Raw genomic sequence first — 15,525 nt, forward strand, 5'->3', positions numbered from 1 at the left:
TGCAAGAGCTTAGGCGCCACCCCAAAAAAAAAGCAGTGAATGATCAAGATGGTGTCGAGTACTGACAATCGGTGCCCAAGGTACGTGTTCCTCACTTTTATTTACTATTGTACATTGAGGACAATTCACGTATTTTAGTTTGGGGGGTGTAAAAAAATAAAAAAATTTGATGAGTTAAGTTGTTAAGTTGAGTTGGTATATGCTTTGAGTTTATTGATTATTGGTGAGTCAGAGGCATGGTGTTTAAATGTGTTGGCCTATGATGATGAAATTAATTGTTGTGCAAAAAAAAAATAAAAAATTCAGTGTTAGCTATATTTAATCTTGAGTTCTCACAAATATGCATGAATGCACTAGTAGAATTTCTGCATATTACTTCGCTATTTTTTACTTCGGCAATCACTATTACCGAAGTAATACATAGTTATTTACTGCGGTTATAAAATTAATGAAGTAAAATATACTTTAGACTTCGTCAATTAAAAAAAACGGGCTTCACTTAAATTTTAAGTAACTTTTTACTTCATCAAATTTAATTTGATGAAGTAAAAAGGTGAAAATAAATTTTTAATTTCTATTTGGCGAAGTAATATGTTGATCTGTTTAAAATTCGTGATTTTCATTTTCTCGATTAACTTTAGACCCCAGCTTCGTCTCCCCCTTTCTCTCGATCTCCAAGTGCAAATCCATTTAGGGCTTTTCCATTTGTCTCCCCCCTTTCTTTGCTTCGTTCCAGCTTGCTCCCCGCTTATGCACATTCAAGCATGTATGTATATATGATGCATCGGAGTTTCAGAAGATGTTGAAGGCGGCGACATTGGCATTGCGGGTCCCGAGCCCAGAAATCCCTTGTAGTTCCCGTGGTGGAAGCAATTTCGTCGCCTATTCTCGCTGGCATCTGAGTCTCAAGCTACACAATCGTCCTCGATTCACTTCTTCCACTGTTCAATCGGTGGGCCTCTCCTCCGCCGTTGGATCCTCCCCCGAGCTTCGGCCCTATTCTCGCTGGTGAATAGCTTTTGGTTGGTCTACAGCCTAAATTAATTTCTTTGTCAATTTGAAATTATTGTCGATTGGCTTAATATATTATTCTTCGTTATGTCTCTAGTTATTCTTTTAATCATGCTTACATCTGGAGCTTGATGAGAAAAGAACACCTGGAATGCAAGACAATGGGCGACGTCCTAGGTATCATGCCTGAATATGGTGTTCTATGTCAGAGAGAACCAGCTCACTTGGTGGATCAAAACGAACCTTTGGATAAGTTTCTTTTGAACCAAAGATTTCACCAGTCTTTCATGGAATTTGCCGATAGGTGCTTAGAAGTCCTCTGTTAAAGTACATATTGTTTCTTCTATTGACATACAACTGAGTTATGTTCTATCTATGTAGCTGTTTGGTTGGGGAAAGTGTCCATTTCTATGAAGAGGTGCAGCAGCCCGACAAAAGAAATATTGAATTTAAAGTTGTTTCTGAGTTGAGTGCAGAGTTTATTGAATATGAATAAAAGAAATATGATGTAGTTAGATAGTACTAATGATTTCTTGCATACATGTATTTATCCTACAGATTGGGATGATAGATAATATATTGAAGATCCAAAATGATGTCAAACATGAGGTATTGCGATTTGCATCATATGACATGTTTTCAGTTGTTTATAATGTTTTTATGCTATCTGTTTCTAACATTTCAGTTAGAGGAGATCCATTTGGGATCTATAAGAGAAGTAAAAGAAGAAAGTGGGGTGCGTAATATTACTTATTATTAGCTAATTTCACTATGATCAGTCAATTCCTCTATATCATACTGTGCTTAGATGTGAAATGTGATATGTATTTCGTTGTCGTGCCAGATTGATACTGAATTTTTGGAAGTTGTAGCTTTCAGGTAAAAAACGAACTGCTTCATATGCCTATTTAGAGAGATATGCCCATTTTTTGCTTCACTTTCCCATTTAGTCTGAGATTTCGTCATCTTGTGAATTAGTTAGTTGCCTATTTAAATCCTCATTCAACTCACAAATGACTTCTATGATTTTGTCTTAACATATTGCTTGGATGTTGCTGATGTGTTCCAATTTCAATAATTTGAGCTCGTTCAAAACTTGGCTCGAAACTCGAAATGAGTTCTTTTGGACTAAAGTATACGCTGAGTTAGATTTTGATTCATTTGTTTTAATGAAAGTGATAGTAGTTGGCCCAAAATAAACAGAGGATTCATAAGGATACATCCCAAGATCAATTTAGTCGATTGTATTTTATTTCTCTTGTGCATACAAATTTCAAGTCCCTTTGGTATTACTCACTATTTTTTGCTATCTAAATTTATTATGTAAGACATTCCATTTCATTATACATTCAAGCTGTTGAAACACTGAAAGTTTGTAGCCAAATTTATCATGTTGTTGAAACACTGAAAGTTTGTCTATTGTATTGTTCTGATAATCTCATGTAGGTGGTCGAGTTGTCTTCCTTTTTTCCTCCTTGGTGGGAATGTAATCAGCCCTGTTGTGGGAATGTAATTTAGGTGAAATGTGAGTTTATTGATCTTCCTTTTGTGTACAATTAGAATTTAGAACTTTATCACGCTTACGAATATATATCTGATGATGGAGGTCAGGGCAGAAGTTGAGATGGCACTGATTGATGCAGTTGCAAACATCATTGGACTACCATTATGGAAACTTTTCGGTGGATTTTCAAATGAAATAACAACAGACATAACAGTATAGTTGCTTTCATGTTCAGCTAGCAAGTGTCGGTCTCCATCGCAACCAACGAAGCTCTGTTCACCAATCTACCTCGTAAGTTTTCTTTCATTTTAGATTCATTTTTCGCTTTATAATCCATATATGGATCGCAAGTGCTCGATTTCTTCTACGTGATCTCCTGAAGATCAGAATGTCATTTCTCTAATACGCATCCGATTTAACCGGAGAACGACCGGAGATTTGTTTGAAGAGTTTTCAGCTGGTTGCAGCATCTGCTAAGTGCATTAGGCGAAGAGCATGTGATCGAGTATCTGGAATCATATCGAAGAGATTTGATGAGAAGAATCGGAATTTTATTTTTTTAGTTAATGAATCGTTTGACTGATTTTTAAGTGTTGGGAAAAGAAAAGAAAAGAAGTGGTTACCAATCGTTGGTTCCATTAATGCAAGCTTCTGGTACCACCTAATTAATTTCTTAATTTTCTGAATCCGATTATCCATATACCTACCGACCCACCCTCTGATTTCTTTCACAATAGTTTTCAAGAACACCCATCCATTCATATATTCACATGGCATCATACTCTTCTGCTCAATACATACACACGGTAAACTCATGATGTACATATCATTACCAGCTTTCTTTTCTTACTTCTTTGCATATGTGATGGAATATATATTTGCATATTCGAAAGAGATCGATTGAGATACGGATTAAAAACTCTAGTGTAAATAATTTCATATTTATGGCGAACAAATTAAATAATACTGAATTTTCCTAGTACTAACCATATGTTTATTTTAGATTATAATGGTTTAAATTGTGGATATATATGTATATATAATTGAACAGGTACAACACTTGATAGAGAAGTGCATGACGTTTAACATGAGCAAAGAGAATTGCATGGAAGCACTCTCTAGACATGCAAATATCTAGCCAGCTATTACTTTCACAGGTTTGTGATTCAGTACTGCTATGCTTTATTTCTGAAATTTATTGGAATTTTTTTCTTTTTTTTCCTTTTCTTGAGGACAGTAAAAAAATAATCCAGTTGAACATTTGAGAGTTTATAGTTTGGCTTTGGTTTAAACAGCAAAATCTTCTCCACTTTCGCCTCTTCTTTTATAATTCTATTTTACTTTGAGACAAAAATCTCTGTAGGATTTTATTTTTATCTTTAATACAATGTATAAAATAATAATGACGACCACATCATTTTCATTTTTGAGTAAATATAAATATTAATATTAGATACCATTCGTACACACACACACACAGGTGAATTTTACCCGTTCTCAGTAAGTTTGGAAGATGCAATATATATACATCGATATATATCCATCACCTTCACAATGATAGAACACCACGATGCAATTAACTCCAACACCACTTGCAAAATGGAGGTGACCCATTCTTTTTGAACAACCAATTCACAGAGACAACTAGGAAGGTATTGGTTATGTTAGTGAAATAGAAAGAAACAAATACAAGGTATTTGTTGATGCCGATATATGAAAGTTGCCGTAGTTTAGATGATGTAGAAAAAATAGCGAAAGAAAATCTTGCGGATGTAATAAACATTAAACTTGCTAAAGTTGGAGTTCTTGGAGCTCTTGAAATTATTGATCTATCAAGTGCATCAGGGTATTTGTGTTAGATGGTAAAATACGAGGACATTGATTACTAACTAGAACAAGTCAATTTTACATATTTTGGTTTTTTTTTTTTATAAGGATTTAATTTTACTGATGCAGATCTACATTGACTCACTGATGGAGAAGAAATCGAGACGATGCATGGAAAACTATAGTGACCAAGGAGGTAGTAGATTATGTTAATAATAGAATAATGATTTGATTGACTCCTCGAAATTGTCCTTGGTATCTTTGTATGCAGGCGTTATCCCATGTACTTCATCAAGTTTATTGTCTATCATTGTAGGCCAAAACAATAAGTTTCTACTTGCATTATCATCTCAAAAGCTTTATGCCAATAGGAGATGGTTGAATGAGAAAATCCACAGTTGGAGAAGATGATGAGTTTCCTATTGACATTGATCTATCTTTTTTTACATTTCAGTTTGCAGGATCCATCAAGAACCAATATTACAGCCAAGATCAATTTGATGAAGTTAGAAGTGAACGGAGTGAATTCGTCTACTCCTATGTAGGTGCCTAAATGTGTCGTGCACGTTGGGATAATACTTTGTTTTGTCTCTGTGGATACAATTTTAGTTTTTTTAAAATACTTGTGGATACATGCATATTTTCGGGTTATTTTGGTGAATATACTTGTGGATTTATGGATGTTCGTCGTTTTGGAATAAATGTTGTAGTCATATGTATTCTATTGCTTCGAAAATTTTAGTAATCGACAAATATGGAAGTAAATTATTATATTCTACTTCGTATATTAATCAAAATACCGAAGTAAAACAAATTCTATTACTTCGGAAATTTCATTAATAAACGAAGTAGAAGAATGCATTTTTCTACGGTAATATAGGAAATTAACGAAGTAAAAGATATTATATCACTTCGTCTGTTAATGAAATTGATGAAGTAAAATCTATTCTATGGCTTCAGTATTTTCATTAATAAGCGAAGTAGAAGATTTCATTTTACTTCGGTGATAAAAGAAATTAACGAAGTAAAACACAATATTTCACTTCGTATATGAACCGAAGTATAATCATAGTTGTTACTGCATTAAATTCATTAATTACCGAAGTATAAGCATATGTTTGACTTCGTAACTTATGAAATGAGCGAAGTAAAATATATGTTTTTACTTCGCATCGGTCCAATTCTGCCCCCAAAAAATAACCAAAGACTTCGGTAATTTAAGGTATAAGACTTCGGCGATTAAGCGAAGTAAAAAAGTACCCTATTACTTCACGTGACACTACTTCGGTAATTAAGTTCCTACGACTTCGGTTATTAACCAAAGTCTTATGCAATTTTTCTACTAGTGATGTCAAGATTTTCGATACTCCTAGCAATTAAAGAACGATTATGTGGATTTGTGATATGGATTTGAGAATTTAATTCTTAACTCTTGTGATTATTGCTTGAAATTGAGGTTGATTTTTATGAACACGTAACTGACTTAGGCAATTTTTGAATCTATTGAGCATTTTTAGCCATTCTATATTTATGAAAGTACAAATCAAATTGAGTAGATAAAATGTTCGGAGAAAAAGTAATGGTGGATAAAGTAAGGTGAGGGGAGGCGTTGCATTGAAATTCTAACCCAAATACAAGGCTAAGGATGGGGAATGTATGGAGTATAAGGAATCCAAGATCAATATCTAGCAGTACAAATAATAATATTTTTTTCTATTCATAATACTTAATGTGATATGATCCAATCTCTTTGCTTGAATCCCAAGTCTTTGATTACCATTGATATATATTTGGATACTTGTTCTCCTGCTTAATTTTTTTGAACCTAATATTAACCGAAAAAGTCATTTTGATCTGTGCAAATAAATATTGAACTTGGTAGAGAGTATTTTGAAACTAAAGGGCGGATTTAATGACTTTATAAAGCTTACGAATTGCATGATTTTATCAAAATTTAGGTTGGTAGTGAGATTGGCATCTCACACACATGAGAACTCTTGAGAAAATTAGCCGACATGTGGATTGAATTTTGGAATATAAAATTTTGAGGTCGATTGTATTAAACATTATTATGCCTTCTCTTGTGTGTTTTATTTATCTTGTGAGTGATTTTATGGTTTGCATGGTTTTGTTGTTATGTATTGAGTGGTATTATGCGTATTTTGTTGTTTTGTCGTTCGTAGGAGACGAATCAAGTACGAGTTTTTATGTCACAAATTGAGTGCAAAAGAATATGAAAATGGAAAAAGAAATAAAGAAAAATAAAAACAAAAGAAGAGAAAATTTGAAGGACAAGCGCCTTGTTGGAAAACTGGCGAGTTCCCAGACCAAATACGATTGATACCCGGTGCAGCGGAAGTTTAAAATTTTTTTTTTCATGGAACGTTTCCATGGTATGGGTATCAACCGTTCATCGATTGAATTATGTGTGTGTAAAATTTAAACAACAATTAAATAAATTTTACCTCAAATCTCGCAACGAGATTAATGGACACCAACAGAACAATTCTGCTCTTGTTGTCTCTCCCTGGAACCGATGAACGCCTTCAATCAGGTCCACGAACAGAGGTTTAATCCCTCTGATAGATTGCACTAGAAAATCTATCAGAAGTTTTCTGCGAAGAGAATACACGAATTTGATTCGTTATTCCTTACTGCGATTCAAAATCACAGACCGGAATTTTCTCGGGCAGAGCAAGGGGGCGGCCGAAATTCTTTGAGAGAGAATAGGGTTTTCGAATTTTTGCTCTCAAAAATTATGACCTGTTGTGTGTAATTTCTGTACTGAAATAACTTATTTATAATGCAGGCCACTAACACCTTAGGGCCCATTAATCATAAGCTGGGGCCCGACAAGCAAAGCCCGCTCGTTCAGAAATTAATATAAAATTCATCGTGACTCCGATTGATGAAACGATTTCACCAATGTGCACAGAAACCATTTCTGCACGTTTTAAAGTCAAAATAAATTTTCCTGAATCCGAATTCAGTGGTTTCCAAAAATGTCCATCCCTATGTCATTTTAGGAAATCCTACTCCCTTACTCTTATTTAAGAAGTCCAACTCCTTAGTTCATTAAATTTAACTCTTTAAATTTAACTATCTCAACGGGGATTAAAACTCCATTACACTGTGTGACCCTCAATGGTTCAGGGATACAGCTAGCCGTGGGCTCACAACTCCTTGTGACTCGGAACAACACTTTCCGACTTGCCCAACGAATCATGGTAAAGCGCCTAGCAACATCGCCCCATGATTCCCTAGGTATCACTGATAGTGCCTACAAGATAGATTTTGGTTAGCGTACAGTACGGTCCCTTCATCCATATATCCCGATCGAATCAACAACCATTGGTATATCGAGAGTCGCTCAAGATTCGATAACTATGCAATACATCTTGAAGATCAAATTAGTGACATCGCATGTGCTACTAAGAAACCATTTCTTAAATCACATCAAGTACTCTGGCCAGAGATTTGTCACACTAATATCTCCTCAGATCGCATAGGATATCCACACTCGCAAGTATGTGGTGAATCCTTGACAACAATGCATTGACTCCTATATGTGTCGTAACTGTACCCAATCTCGACACCTGATGACCCCCATAGAGTCGGTAAACGAGTCAAAGCACAGCACTAGCATATAGAGTCTCCATGATGTTTCAAGTCGTAAGGACTAATGGTGTACAACCAAAACCGCGGACTTTATCCACTCAATAAGTGATAACCACTTGGAAAGTCCGGATAGGGTAGTTCGATTATTCATCCTATGAATATCCATTTGCATGCTTCGAACATCTCCATGTTCCCTACCAATGAAACGTGGTACTCCGCATCGCAAATGCTAGTCTCAAACTCGAGCGATCCTTATCCTTATTTTCGGACGGCTCAATCGACTAGGAACGGTTTTAGAACATACAGTGACTATAAGATGTATTTCATGATAGACATCTCCATGTTCTACCACATCTTACATACACTATAGTATATTCAAGGTCTTTATCAAAACAACAATAGTATATCACAATATAACAATATGAAGTAATATAAAGTCATTGCCATAAAAGTGTAAATAATATTAAACAAAAGATTGTTTATACAAAGAGTCATCAAAGCCCATAGCCACACGGTTGGCTCACTGGGCACCCACTCTTACAATCTCCCACTTGCCCTATAGCCAACTAGTCATACTACGTAGACCCATTGCTTCGCGATGTTTGTCAAACAATGGTCCTGGCAAAGGCTTAGTAAGTGGATCAGCGATATTGTCTGCAGAGGCCACTCGTTCGACACTGATGTCTCCTCTTTCCACAATCTCCCGGATTATGTGGTATTTCCTCAGTACGTGTTTGGATCTTTGATGAGACCTTGGTTCCTTTGCTTGAGCAACGGCACCCGTGTTGTCGCAGTACACCGGGACTGGACCAACAAATTCAGGAATGACGCCCAACTCTTGGACGAAATTCCTCATCCAAACGGCCTCTTTAGCAGCAGCTGATGCTGCAATGTATTCAGCCTCAGTGGTGGAATCCGCTGTGGTGTCCTGCTTGGAACTCTTCCAAGAGACAGCACCGCCATTGAGCATGAACACAAATCCAGAGGTTGACTTCGAGTCATCCACATCACTTTGGAAGCTAGAGTCGGTATAGCCTTCCAGTTTGAGTTCTCGTCCTCCATAAACCATGAACATATTCTTAGTCCTTCGCAAGTACTTAAGAATGTCCTTCACGGCTTTCCAATGCATTTGACCAGGATTAGACTGATATCTGCTCGTGACACTCAGAGCAAATGCTACATCCGGTCTGGTAGATATCATCCCATACATGATACTACCTATAGCTGACGCATATGGTACATGTGTCATATTCTCTATCTCTGCATCAGTCTTGGGACACATAGACTTGGATAGAGAAACTCCATGACACATGGGTAGATGTCCTCTCTTGGACCCATCCATTGAAAACCGTTTCAATATGGTATCGATGTAGGTTGATTGAGTGAGTCCTATCATTCTCTTAGATCTATCCCTATAGATCTGTATCCCAAGAATGTAGGATGCCTCACCCAAATCCTTCATCGAAAATCTACCTGATAACCATATCTTTGTTGACTGCAACATCCCTACATCATTCCCAATGAGTAGGATGTCATCAACATAAAGTACTAAGAATGTTACCGCATCCTTAACTACTTTCTTGTACACGCAAGGTTCCTCCGGGTTCTTGATGAAACCAAAATCTTTTATTGTTTCATCAAATTTCTGGTTCCAACTTCTTGATGCTTGTTTTAGACCATAAATTGATCTCTGAAGCTTGCATACCTTATGCTCGCTTCCCATGGATGTGAACCCCTCAGGCTGCCTCATATAGATTTCTTCCTTAATGTCTCCATTAAGAAAAGCAGTCTTCACATCCATCTGCCATATCTCATAGTCATACCATGCAGCTATGGCAATTAGGATTCTTATGGACTTGAACATTGCGACTGGTGAAAAGGTTTCATCATAGTCAACTCCTTGCCTTTGAGTATAACCTTTAGCCACCAATCGCGCCTTGTAGGTCAATACCTTACCATCAGGCCCAAGCTTTCTTTTGTAGATCCATTTACACCCTATCGGAACAATTCCATCGGGAGGATCTACTAAAGACCAAACTTGGTTTGTATGCATCGAATCCAATTCAGACTGCATAGCTTCAAGCCATAAATTCGAATCCGCATCAGAAATTGCTTCCTTGAAGCTTCTTGGATCACATCCAATGTCGGGTTCATCTTGACCCTCTTCAAGAAGAAGACCATATCGAACTGGAGGTCTAGAAGTCCTCTCGGATCTTCTAGGTGCAGGCGTGTCCAGCAATGGTTCCTGAGGTGTGGGATCGTTATTTTGTATTTCGGGTTCTTCTCGAACTTCTTCGAGTTCCATCATCTCGCCTTTCTTATCCAATAAGAACTCCTTCTCCAAGAAGGTGGCATTCCGTGAAACAAACACCTTTGTTTCAGCAGGATAATAGAAATAATATCCGATTGAATTCTTCGGATACCCCACAAAATAACACAAGCTGGATCGACTATCCAACTTATCTCCCACTGTCCGCTTCACGTAAGCAGGACATCCCCAAATCCTCAAGTACGAATACTTAGGAGCTTTGCCATTCCATAACTCGTATGGTGTTTTGTCCACTGCTTTAGTGTGGACGTTGTTCAACAACAATACCGCCGTTTCAAGCGCATAGCCCCAAAACGAAGGTGGAAGCTCAGTGAAGCTCATCATAGATCGAACCATGTCCAACAAAGTTCGATTACGACGCTCCGATACACCATTAAGCTGTGGTGTCATAGGAGGAGTCCACTGAGAGAGAATCCCATTCTCTTTTAGATAGTCCAAAAACTCGGTACTCAAGTATTCTCCACCTCGATCCGATCGAAGTGCTTTAATACTTTTACCTAGCTTGTTTTCTACTTCAGCCTTGAATTCTTTGAACTTTTCAAATGCTTCAGACTTATATTTCATTAAATATAAATACCCATACCTAGAATAATCATCAGTAAAGGTAATGAAGTAGGTGTGGCCATGTTGAGTCCCTACTCTAAATGGACCACAAACATCTGTATGGATCAAATCCAACAGATTTTGACTACGCTCAGGCATCCCCTTAAAAGGAGATTTAGTCATTTTCCCTTTTAGGCAGGATTCACAAGTAGGTAGAGAGTTAATATCAGACATATCAAACATGCCCTCTCCCACTAGCTTGTTCATCCTCCTTGAGGAAATATGACCTAGTCTAGCGTGCCAAAGGTTTGCCGGGTTTTGACTATCGATTTTCCTTTTGTTTGTTGTCGCCGGTTTGTCAATACAATTCACTGGAACGTCTTTTAGTTTTAAATTGTATAGATCGTTTTCAAGTTGTCCATTTCCAATTAAACATTCATTCTTGTAAATATTGCAAATCCCATTCACAAAATTACAAGAATAACCATCTCTATCAAGCATAGAAATAGAAATAATGTTTTTAATTAAATCTGGCACAAATAAAACATCTCTCAACAATAATTTAAAACCGTTCTGCAATATCAAACAAACATCTTCAATGGCCGTAGCTTCAACTCTGGAACCATTCCCGAGCCTCAGCTGGGTCTCACCCATTCTAAGCCTGCGACTTCTTGTCATCACCTGCAAATCATTGCAAATGTGAGATCCACATCCGGTATCCAATACCCAAGAAGTTGTATTAAGTGACATGTTTATTTCGATATAGAACATACCCTTTGCAGTTCCCAACTGCTCAAGATACTCCTTGCAGTTGCGCTTCCAATGACCCTGCTTCTTGCAGTAATGGCAAACATCCTTGGATTTTCCATCGTTTGAAGCCTTTGTCTTTTGCTTCTTCTCGGGTTCCACTTTCTTGGGTGGGGCAGAACGTTTCTTGCCCTTCATACTTGGCCCCTTCTTAGCAGAAGATGAGGAGCCCACCAAGAAAGCTGGCTTATCCTTCTTAAGTGTGGATTCATATGTAACGAGCATATTGACCATCTCTTCAAGGGTGGCCTCTATCTTGTTCATATTAAAATTTATCACGAATCCATCAAATGAAGAAGGAAGAGATAGAAGCAGCAAGTCCACATTGAGTTCATGCTCCAACACCAAATCAAGGGTCGCTAACTTCTGTATGAGCCAAATCACTCGTACCCCATGATCACGGACCGAAGTCCCTTCACGCATGCGGCACGTCATCAACTCCTTAACAGTAGAGAACCTTTCAGCCCTCGACTGAGCCCCAAAAAGTTCCTTGAGTTGCGTGTGAATGTCAGCAGCATTCACCGTGTCCTCAAATCGCCTCTGGAGTTCATCAGACATCGAGGCTTGCATATAGCATTTGGTCTTGATGTCATGGTCACACCATGCATCAAGTTTGGCCAATTCCTCCGGACTTATGTCAGCTGGTGCTTCCTTCGGAGGTGCTTTCTCTAACACGTAGAGCATTTTCTCCGAAGTTAAGACAATCTTCAACTTCCGGAACCATTCCGTATAGTTGGCGCCAGTCAGCTTGTTTTGTTCGAGGATCGAGAATAAAGGATTTCGCGAATTCATTGTATGAAATACTGAAAAGGAAAAACAGACATATATCAATGATTGTTTAACAATTTACTAAGACATAAAATAGGCGAATTTAATTTTATGAATCTCACTCCCACTATTTTAACGATTTCACCACCCTCTAGTGAAAACGGGAAACTTTTTCCTTAGTGAGAACATGGAGTCCAATTGACAAACTTATGGTCCCGAATAATATCAGCCAACCATAATTCTCAAAAGGTAGAGCCCAATTGCTTCCAAAGCAACCCCCATGTGTTTACCTCATGTCCAATAAGGGCCCAATAATATGACGCCGTTTAAAGTGACATGTCAAGATGACCCATCAATATTAAGTTGTGATGGACGGTCGCCATGTGGATCCCCCAATAATATGAGCCGATCCCATGGGAGTTCCACCCAACTTACAACATTTGTCGATCCAATGTACAGCTTTCCGACGGACGGGCCCCCCCAATAATATGAGCCGGACCGTATCCGCGGGTAGCATCACATACATTGACCGTTGATGGAAGGTAGGAACATTTAAACAATATTTAAATTTCCTTTATTTATCTTGATATAAATTTTAAATCATATTTAAAATGAGGGATTTTATTTATAAAAATATTTGTCTCATCATATTTAATTTATTGCATGCATTGCCGGATTCACGCAATTTATGTCTAAACATGCATACAATCATAATATCACATATTATATAGGATGATCGATTCCATTTCTAATTGACCCGTGGTTGCCAATCACGGGTCTTAGTCCAATCCTAGGTAATATGCAGTATGCAAATGCAATCCTATTACATATGCTTCCAATTTACATTTCTTCAGTCTTCATTGTCTGCTGGGCCCACCATCTTCAAATCTTGATCTCCCACTAAATCTAATGTATTTACAATAAATAACAATGACAAGTAGGGGATACATTTTTAGGGGGTGGGAACGGGCTATAAACCAAGCCACTTTTATTACATATGACATTCATATCGGGCCATAAACCAGGCCCATTAATAAAACCAACAACAATAAAGACAAAATGTAAATTCCTAACATACACCTACAAAATTGGTCATGGCAATCGATCATCCTTATCCAATAACATTTAATTCAAAATTAATTTATTGGATAACATGCTGTGGCAATTCAAATTTAAACAAGATAAAATCATATTTTATATAAAATCACATTTCACATATAAAATCATATTTTATCTCCATATCAAATAAAATCATATTTTATCTATAAAATCCAATTTTACAAATAAAATCATATTTTACTTAATATATCATAAGATCATATCTTATCATCAATTGTACTAAAATAATTGATTTCAAAATTCAATTTACGGATAAAATATTAAAATTTTCCAAAAATTCAAATTTATCCAAAATCAATTTTAAAATTTACGGACTCGAACAATTCGATCCGAAATCTCGTGAACCAATCAAAAACAATTTTTGACCGGACCAAAAATAAAATTTTAACATATTAAAATTAATTTTTAATAAAATATTAATTTTTCCCGCGGGCCACCCGGGACACTCCCGGGTTGGCCCGCACCCGGGGCGCGGGCCGGGGCAGCCCGGCTGCCCCTTTAGGGCAGCAACGCTTGCTGCCCTGGCGGCGCCTGGCGCCGCCGCTGGGCGGCGCCGAGCGCCGCCCCTGGGCGGCGCTGTGCGCCGCCCTGGGCAGCGCCGAGCGCTGCCCTGCGCAGCGCCCAGCGCTGCGCTGGGCAGCGCACAGCGCTGCCCTGGGCAGCGCCGTGCGCCGCCCTGGGCGGCGACGGTCGCCGCCCTGGGCGGCGCCGTGCGCCCCCTTTGGGCGGCGCCGTGCGCCGCCCCTGGGGGCAGCGACCATCGCTGCCCCCTCCGGGCAGCGATCCAATCGCTGCCCGGGTTTCGCCCCCGGAAAAAAAAAATTTTTTTTTTTTATTAAAAATATTTATTTTGTTTCAAAAAACCGAGACTCAAAAATTTTGTACAATTGATTAATTCAATCGATTGATCTGAGCAACCTGGCTTTGATACCACTGTTGGAAAACTGGCGAGTTCCCAGACCAAATACGATTGATACCCGGTGCAGCGGAAGTTTAAAATTTTTTTTTTCATGGAACGTTTCCATGGTATGGGTATCAACCGTTCATCGATTGAATTATGTGTGTGTAAAATTTAAACAACAATTAAATAAATTTTACCTCAAATCTCGCAACGAGATTAATGGACACCAACATAACAATTCTGCTCTTGTTGTCTCTCCCTGGAACCGATGAACGCCTTCAATCAGGTCCACGAACAGAGGTTTAATCCCTCTGATAGATTGCACTAGAAAATCTATCAGAAGTTTTCTGCGAAGAGAATACACGAATTTGATTCGTTATTCCTTACTGCGATTCAAAATCACAGACCGGAATTTTCTCGGGCAGAGCAAGGGGGCGGCCGAAATTCTTTGAGAGAGAATAGGGTTTTCGAATTTTTGCTCTCAAAAATTATGACCTGTTGTGTGTAATTTCTGTACTGAAATAACTTATTTATAATGCAGGCCACTAACACCTTAGGGCCCATTAATCATAAGCTGGGGCCCGACAAGCAAAGCCCGCTCGTTCAGAAATTAATATAAAATTCATCGTGACTCCGATTGATGAAACGATTTCACCAATGTGCACAGAAACCATTTCTGCACGTTTTAAAGTCAAAATAAATTTTCCTGAATCCGAATTCAGTGGTTTCCAAAAATGTCCATCCCTATGTCATTTTAGGAAATCCTACTCCCTTACTCTTATTTAAGAAGTCCAACTCCTTAGTTCATTAAATTTAACTCTTTAAATTTAACTATCTCAACGGGGATTAAAACTCCATTACACTGTGTGACCCTCAATGGTTCAGGGATACAGCTAGCCGTGGGCTCACAACTCCTTGTGACTCGGAACAACACTTTCCGACTTGCCCAACGAATCATGGTAAAGCGCCTAGCAACATCGCCCCATGATTCCCTAGGTATCACTGATAGTGCCTACAAGAACCAGTAGATTTTGGTTAGCGTACAGTACGGTCCCTTCATCCATATATCCCGATCGAATCAACAACCATTGGTATATC

The 15,525-nt window shown here is 38.1% G+C and overlaps 1 long non-coding RNA gene across 1 annotated transcript; it reads left to right on the plus strand.

The window, feature by feature from the left end:
• The first annotated feature begins 1,719 nt into the window (after nucleotides 1-1,719).
• LOC140876411 (uncharacterized) lies at nucleotides 1,720-4,852 on the plus strand. Its single transcript, XR_012148783.1, has 7 exons — nucleotides 1,720-1,747; nucleotides 1,856-1,890; nucleotides 2,458-2,536; nucleotides 2,623-2,806; nucleotides 3,567-3,672; nucleotides 4,472-4,538; nucleotides 4,797-4,852. It is a non-coding gene; the product is annotated as an uncharacterized lncRNA (long non-coding RNA).
• Nucleotides 4,853-15,525: the final 10,673 nt, after the last annotated feature.

This window comes from Henckelia pumila, chromosome 1 (assembly GCF_033568475.1).
Source record: "Henckelia pumila isolate YLH828 chromosome 1, ASM3356847v2, whole genome shotgun sequence".
In the NCBI taxonomy this organism is placed as follows: domain Eukaryota; kingdom Viridiplantae; phylum Streptophyta; class Magnoliopsida; order Lamiales; family Gesneriaceae; genus Henckelia; species Henckelia pumila.